At 40.3% G+C, this 7,173-nt stretch overlaps 1 pseudogene; it reads right to left on the bottom strand.

Moving 5' to 3' along the window:
- Nucleotides 1–7: 7 nt before the first annotated feature.
- LOC119894772 lies at nucleotides 8–7,173 on the bottom strand (annotated as a pseudogene).

The following is a 7,173-nucleotide window of genomic DNA, read 5'->3' as shown; positions in this document are numbered from 1 at the left end:
ACATCCGTCATGTGATTTTACCTGTTCTCAACAGAGAGCTCCTCCCATAGCTCACAAACGTCTTCAGCCAGTCAGGGCAAATCTGTCTGAAATAGGTCCTGGTCTGTGCCATATGTTTCTGTTAGTAGCCCACTTCTTTCTGGTGATGTTAGCCTGTGGTATTGGAACGATCCAAGTCTCTGTCTTCGGGAAAAATGATATGAAGTCTTCTCCATCATAACCCCACTCAGTGAAACCATTCACCTCTCCAGTCTCTTCATCCCACTCACAGCCAACCATCCTCTGGAAAACGTGGACACCTGAGAGAGAGAGAGAGATTAAATATAGAAGCACGGCAGGACCACTCTATTAGCTTTCTACTATAGTCAATAAGTTTGCAGTCAAAAACTTCTCTGGAGGCGGTCAAGAGTCGGTGCAAAAGAGTTTATTCCAATATAGGACAGGTAAACCCGTGCATCATCCCTGCAGGTCAAAGCATGTTTCTGTCGTGTTTTTGCACACCATCTTTCTTGTTGACACATTACAAGTTTACTCAAAGTTTGCACAGGCTATAATAAACAAAGGTTGGAAGCTGACAATCAAACCCTTAACCAGTAATTAAACATGTAGTCATAACATCAGCAGATTAAAACATCTGCAGTCCCTCCTGTAGTCAAAGTCAACAGTAGAAGAAAGCGTGTATGGTCACAGCGTCAGCAGTCAATACTTTTACTGAATGATCTAACCACAGTGAGCTTGTCACTGTATTCATAACTACAGTACAGTAAAAAAATAAGGCACATCTAGGTAAAAAGATTAATTGAGGATAATAAAATAATTAAGAATGATAAATTTACACAACACCATCTATCAGTCAATCATTTTTTCCACCTGCAGAAACTGGCTGGATGCTTCCTGCTGGGACGGACCAACACACTGTGTGGTCAGTATCAATCAATCAATCTTTATTTATATAGCACTTTTCATACAAATACATGTAACACAAAGTGCTTCACACTACAGAGCCATTTCAAAACAATAGTTTAAAAAAACATCCCCTCCAACCCAAAACACTAAGACCCCAGGACAAAAAGCACTAGAAAAGCAGCCCATCAATAGAAAAAGTATAATAAATAAGTAACGTTTTAACTAAATCAAATAAATACAGATCAGTTAAAAGCTTGGTTAAAAACGTATGTATGGGCTGATTTTTGTGTCAGTACAGACTGAATTTGAATAATTTAGAACTGAATTTGAATTGCTCAACTTGAATACTTGGATTAAAAAACTAAATTTGAATTTATTAGTTTGAAACTGAATTCCAATAAACTTGAAACTGAATGTGATATTATGAATCTAAACTGAAACAATGCATTATTAACAACTCACTTACTTATAATGCCATTGCTACAAGAGCTCTACAACTGCTAGGCTAAATTGTAAATTGAGTAACGGGATGTTATGAATTGGCTAACTGAGCAAGAGACACGTTTGGAACTTCAAATCTTTATTGCTCAGTAGTGTTTCCTTTACTGTGCAGAATATTGCAGAGTGCAGCGTAAATATGTAAATGCCAGTGTTTGTAGTATGATACACTAACTTTTTGGAAGACCAGAGCATTACTATAATCAATCCTGGGGGTAATAAAAGCATGAATAAGTGTCTCTGTATTTGCTTGAGAGAGAAAGGGTCATACTCTAGCAATGTTCTTGAGATGACAAAAAGCAATCAATAAGAAATATTTCTTATATGTGACTCAAAACTGAGATCTGAGTCTGAGCTCATTAACAATATTTACCAACACTGTCTCAGGACTGTGATTGGTTCGTATCATAAACATTGTGGAAGTTAATAAAATTGGTCAGTTTATTAAAAACAACTTTCTCTAAATTTCACTTTGGAATGGCAGATTGTAGTTATTGAGTACTGTAGCATCTAAATTATTCTTCTTCAGAAGGGGCTTCACCATAGCAGTTTTAAAGGCAGTAGGGAAAACACCCATCTGTAGGGAATAGTTCACGATGGTCAGAAGATAATCACTAAAAAAGGCATAATGTGTTTTAAAAAGAGAAGTGGGGATCGGATCTAACAGGCAAGTTGTTGGTTTCAGTAGAGTAACAATTTTACAAAGCATGTCAGAGTCAACCAGGTCAACACTATGCAGTGTTTCCCCAGATGTACATATAGGATCCACTTTATTAAAGTGTACCTGCTGATGTATAGCAGTACAGCAGAGTTACATTTATTCATTTAGCTGACGCTTTTATCCAAAGCGACTTACAATTGCTATACATGTCAGAGGTCGCACGCCTCTGGAGCAACGAGGGATTAAGTGTCTTGCTCAGGGTCACAGTGGGGGATTGAACCTGAGTCTCTCACACCCCAGTGAATCTAATCTGTAATTCTGTGTACAGCTGTGTGACGTCTCCATGAACGTCTGTTGTGTCTGGATGACTACGTCTGGAGTATCCATGTGTGTGTTCTGTTGTAGGCGTCAGTAGGGCTGGTCGTCGGCATCTTCAGGTATTGGAGCCACCTGGGGCCCAGTGTTTTCCATAGGGCCTATATAAAGCAGATCCTACCTGTGGCACTTTGGGAGATAGAGAGGAGGGAAATGCAGTTCCCTTTACTCTTCACTCCTCATAATTTGGCTTTCTTTATTAACACTACATTGCACTTATTTCATGGTGACATGGTGATGTTAAATCTTCAGCACTGGCTGCTTCGGTAACGAGTGTGAGTGTAGATCTGCCATCTCGTCAGGAAAGTGAAAAATCTCCTGATGAGATTGATGCTGCATATTTGCTTCTTACTGAAGACGGCGAGAAAGTGCCTATTAAGATATTCAGGTGGTTTGGGTGTCACATTCTGCCTCCCCAGTGGTCTTGTTATACCGATTGTTTTATTGTGTTTTGATAAAAAGGCTGTCATTTCACAAACTGAAAATGCCCATGATGTTCTGCTGAGTGAGGGAGGATCAGATGGGGGAGAGATAAAGGCGGCATGGGTGCGGTCTGTCTGTGTGTGCATGAGAGAGAGAGAAAAAGAGACAGAGCGCTTTCTTTATTTATTCTCAAAGCCCGGCTAATTAAGTGATTAGGCTGTTAAGGGAGACGACTGAAGCACTTTTCCTATACGTCATACCAGGTGTTAGATTGTTTAAATGTGTTCTTTTCTAAGAAGTCAGCCGGGCTGAATGTGCAAGGAGACAGTTCAGCAGAACAGTTTCTGCAAACGGCCATTTTTGCATCTTTCTCGGCCCTTTAAAATGCTTCTACACTGCGGACATGTCAACGTAATTGTTCGGTAAAATTTAACCTGTTTTCACTTATTAGGCCGAACTCTGAAAATGCTATTTTTGCCATTTTCGGCTGATTAATTTCAGATGCCGAACATTCAGGGCATCCCTTAAAACATTTGTCCTTATCAAAATGTTTGAAATATCACGTGCCTTTGATCTGTTTCTAGAAGAGTCACACAGTACAAAAGTATTGAAATATCTGGTTTCTGCTATTGAAAACTAATAAATGGCAGCTTTTTGTTCTAGTTTCCTGCATTTCACACATGCAGCATTAAAAAACTTGTTCCACATCAGCAACCATAGTGATCATGTTTACATGGCAGACACGTGTGATCTAAAGAAATGCGACTATGGAATCAAATAAAACATTGAAAGTGTGAAAAGTGAAACAAAAACAAACCTCCTATTTGGTTGAAGCACTTCTTCAAAAGTCAATGGTGGATATGAAGGTCCTGGTGTCCTCACAGTTACGAGCTTTCGCCTCCCAGAAGTTAGGATACTCTTCTGTGACTCTGCTCATCCAGTCTTGTCTGGGTTCTGCTCTCCTGGTGTTACTGTCGTAGTGAAACACCTGAACTTCATCAACCAACCCAACAGCCACAAACTCTGGGAAGTTTGGGACTCCAGAAGACGCAGTGTAGAAATGCTTCAGAGAGTGAGTCACTGGAAGAAAAAGTTCAGTTTTCATGTCACAGTTTAAAAAAATCAATGAACAACATTATTTTCCTGCACACAGAATCAAAAAGAACAACAATACAAAACCTCCTAATTATCTCTTCTGTGCACTAAACACATTTAAAGAAAAAAATATGTTGCTCCAGAAACTTTTACTTTAAAGGTTCAGTGTGTAAGGTTTAGGACCCCTCCACACTACTGTGTTTTCAAATTAAAACGGAACTTTTTCAATTAAAACTTTTGCTATGTGAGACCCTCCCATCCAGACTACAACGGCGAAAATGAAGACCTAAAACAGAGAAGTTTGGAAGTGCTGCCGACCCCGTTTTGTAGGGTAGGAATAATTGGGAGCCTAAATAAGACATCGGCTCCCCTGAAATATTTTGGGTCTCTTAAATATTGACAGCATGCTTTATTGCCAATAATTTCTATATTTCTCTATCATCATGGATCATGCGTAAATTCAGTAGCCTCTGACTTCATCCAGCCTGAAGGAACCGACCGTCCGCAGCGGACCGGTCGCTCCGCGATCTCCTGTCCCTGGTCCGACTCACTCCCTCTCCGGTACGGGTTGTGTCGCTAGTACGGCTGTAAACGGTTCGTGATCCTTCTGTGTGGCTGGATATTATACTGCAGGGCTCTCCACAGCACCACGCAACTTTTCAAAATTCTTCCCTCCCTATTTATTTATTCTTTCGCCAAATCTTCTCTAACTACAGAAAAGACCATCTGCTTCATGTTTACAGCGGCGTGCGCACGCCAAGTGGAACCGAACGGGCACGGGATGCGCGTTTTCACATGTTTTAATGTGAACGGAGATTGTATTCGTTTTAATTGGCCGTTTGTAAACTAAAAAGGAGTAGTGTGGATGGGGCCTCAGTGGCATCTAGTGTCTCACGATGCATTCAGGTGGACGATTCATACGTACAGATGTGTCTGTGCTGCTTAATCATTATCTGGCTTTATTGTCTTTGTTCATTCAAGGACTTTTTTAAGGACATTCCAGGCAGAGTTTGAGATACGGATCAAGGTTACAACACTGATCATTATTATAATGAGAACTAGCTTTACAGAAGTTCACAGACACCAATTAAACAGAGCAGAGGCTTGAATCTGGCTCGCTGGTGGTTTTTGGCTCAGTGACAGCTGCAGACCGTCAGCGTACTCGGCCAATAAACCTTCTTCTGACTGATTTACTTAAAGATACAACATTTATTCATTTAGCTGACGCTTTTATGCCAGTTACAGGGGTATTACACTTCTCAGGGCCACAATGGTGGATGGTCAGGAGTTGAACCTGGGTCTCTCACACCAAAGGCACGTGTGTCTTATCATTGTTAATAGGGCAGGTCTCTGTAACGACGTGGGCACAACCAGGCACGTGCACACATAGACATAAAAAGGGGCTTCAGCACCTGCCCTTTTTCTACTTCAAGAGAACGTGCCCTTTTTTTCAGGGGTTCTTTTTAAAAAATAAATAAATTAATATATAGTATATTTATTCCTGTTTTTCGCACAGCTTCCCTGTCAAACAAATATATTTTTTGGGGGGAACTAAATCTCTCTCTCTCTCTCTCTCCGCCTCCCCCTGCAGCACACACAGACAGACAGACAGACAGACAGACAGCAGCCACTCCCAGCTTAGTTGAGCTTAGCTAAGGCAATTTATCATGGCCATACAAACTAATATAGCCTACTGTACTTAATGGAGACACTGCAGGTGAACACAGTAACATTTGTGTGTAATAACGTCATCACAATCGCCATAGTGATATGCAAATTATGCGTTAACTAATTAAAATGCGCTCATTTGCACATATTTGACAAATCACTGCAGGTAAATAGGATAAACAAAATAACTGAAGCATGTCACCACAGAACTGTTGATGTGACTTACATCAAGAGTATTTTCCTCTGAAATGTTGTAAATATACAGATTAACTTGTTTTATTTCCATTAGAGTAAAAGAAGACATGGAAGCAAAATAGACCAAAGTCTCAAACCACAATTAAAAAGTGTCCTGCCTTAAACAGTAACTTCATAGTTTTGATGGTCGGCTCCTCATCTGATAACTATCCATTCTATTAGTTTGTTGTGTGCTGAGAGATCCTTACATAATGCAGACAGCCCACCCTCAAAAGTCCATGTCACCATCAGTAATTGTGTGTGTGTGTCATTTGGCATCTTGCTTATGAAACAAAAAGTATTAAAATAAAATTTATTTTAAATCATGCCTGCAGCCCAATTTAGGCACACAGAGCCACAGTTTAGTGTGAATATTTTTGTTGATTTTATAATATTATGTAGGCTATTACACCAAAAGAATGAAAACGATTTATTGCCTTGTAAAAAATAAACAAATTATTAATGAAACTATGTCCCTCTGCTGGGTGCAGTCATTTAGTAGTTTGCTTTGCTGTTGCCTGCTCCTGTGATGAACCTAGTGAAGGTCGTGGCCTCTGTGAACTGATTATTTTGTAGAGAAGTAAAAATGTTGAGTATTAGTCAATTGTGTAAGTGTGAGAGAATATATATTGGAAGAAAGTAAGAGTTGTGGTAATATATTATGGTAAATAATTATGAGAAGTGCCCTTTTTTCCACTTGAGCCCCTGGGCACAACAGGCTCTTTAGGAGCAAAGTCCGAGTTGGGCCAACATGGCTCCTCCTGGCTCTCTGTCCTCTAAGCGATCACCGCACCTGCTGCGCCGCCTGGTCCGGTTGTTTGGGACGGTGCATCGTGGTCTGCTGCTCAGACCGGACTCAAAACAGCGCGAGGGCTGCAGTTTGAAAACGGTGGTCCCGCAGGAATATCTGATAGCACATATGTGACTTTACCATTAAGTCAAAAGCTAAACAAATGTGTGCTGTTCGTGAAATCTGTTCCAGAAGATCTTATAATTAATATCAGACATGTATTGTAGGCAGATCACTTCACGTTTACTCCTCTTGGATCGTTTGTAAAAAGTCAGTGTGAACATGAAATTAAACGCAATGTTTCCCTGCAGTGAAAGCAGCTGCAGCCTGTATTTCGCCCTGTTCAGTTTGCGTATTAGTAGCTTTAACTTCTTTTTTATTAACATATATCTCTTGAGACCGTGTGTTTATTTGCCTTTTCAAAGACTTCTCCAGTCAACCGAGTTTAAAAAGCGGTGAGCTCACCTGCAGCTGCGCCCTGTCGGCTGATTCCCAGCAGAACCAGAAAAACCAGGATCTTCAT

Source organism: Micropterus salmoides, unplaced genomic scaffold (genome assembly GCF_014851395.1).
Source record: "Micropterus salmoides isolate LMB-PRFRI ecotype aquatic unplaced genomic scaffold, ASM1485139v1 Ms_hic_scaffold_9, whole genome shotgun sequence".
NCBI classification, from domain to species: Eukaryota; Metazoa; Chordata; class Actinopteri; order Centrarchiformes; family Centrarchidae; genus Micropterus; species Micropterus salmoides.
The sequence above is the reverse complement of the archived record's forward strand: the minus strand, read 5'-3'. Positions and strand labels throughout refer to the sequence as shown.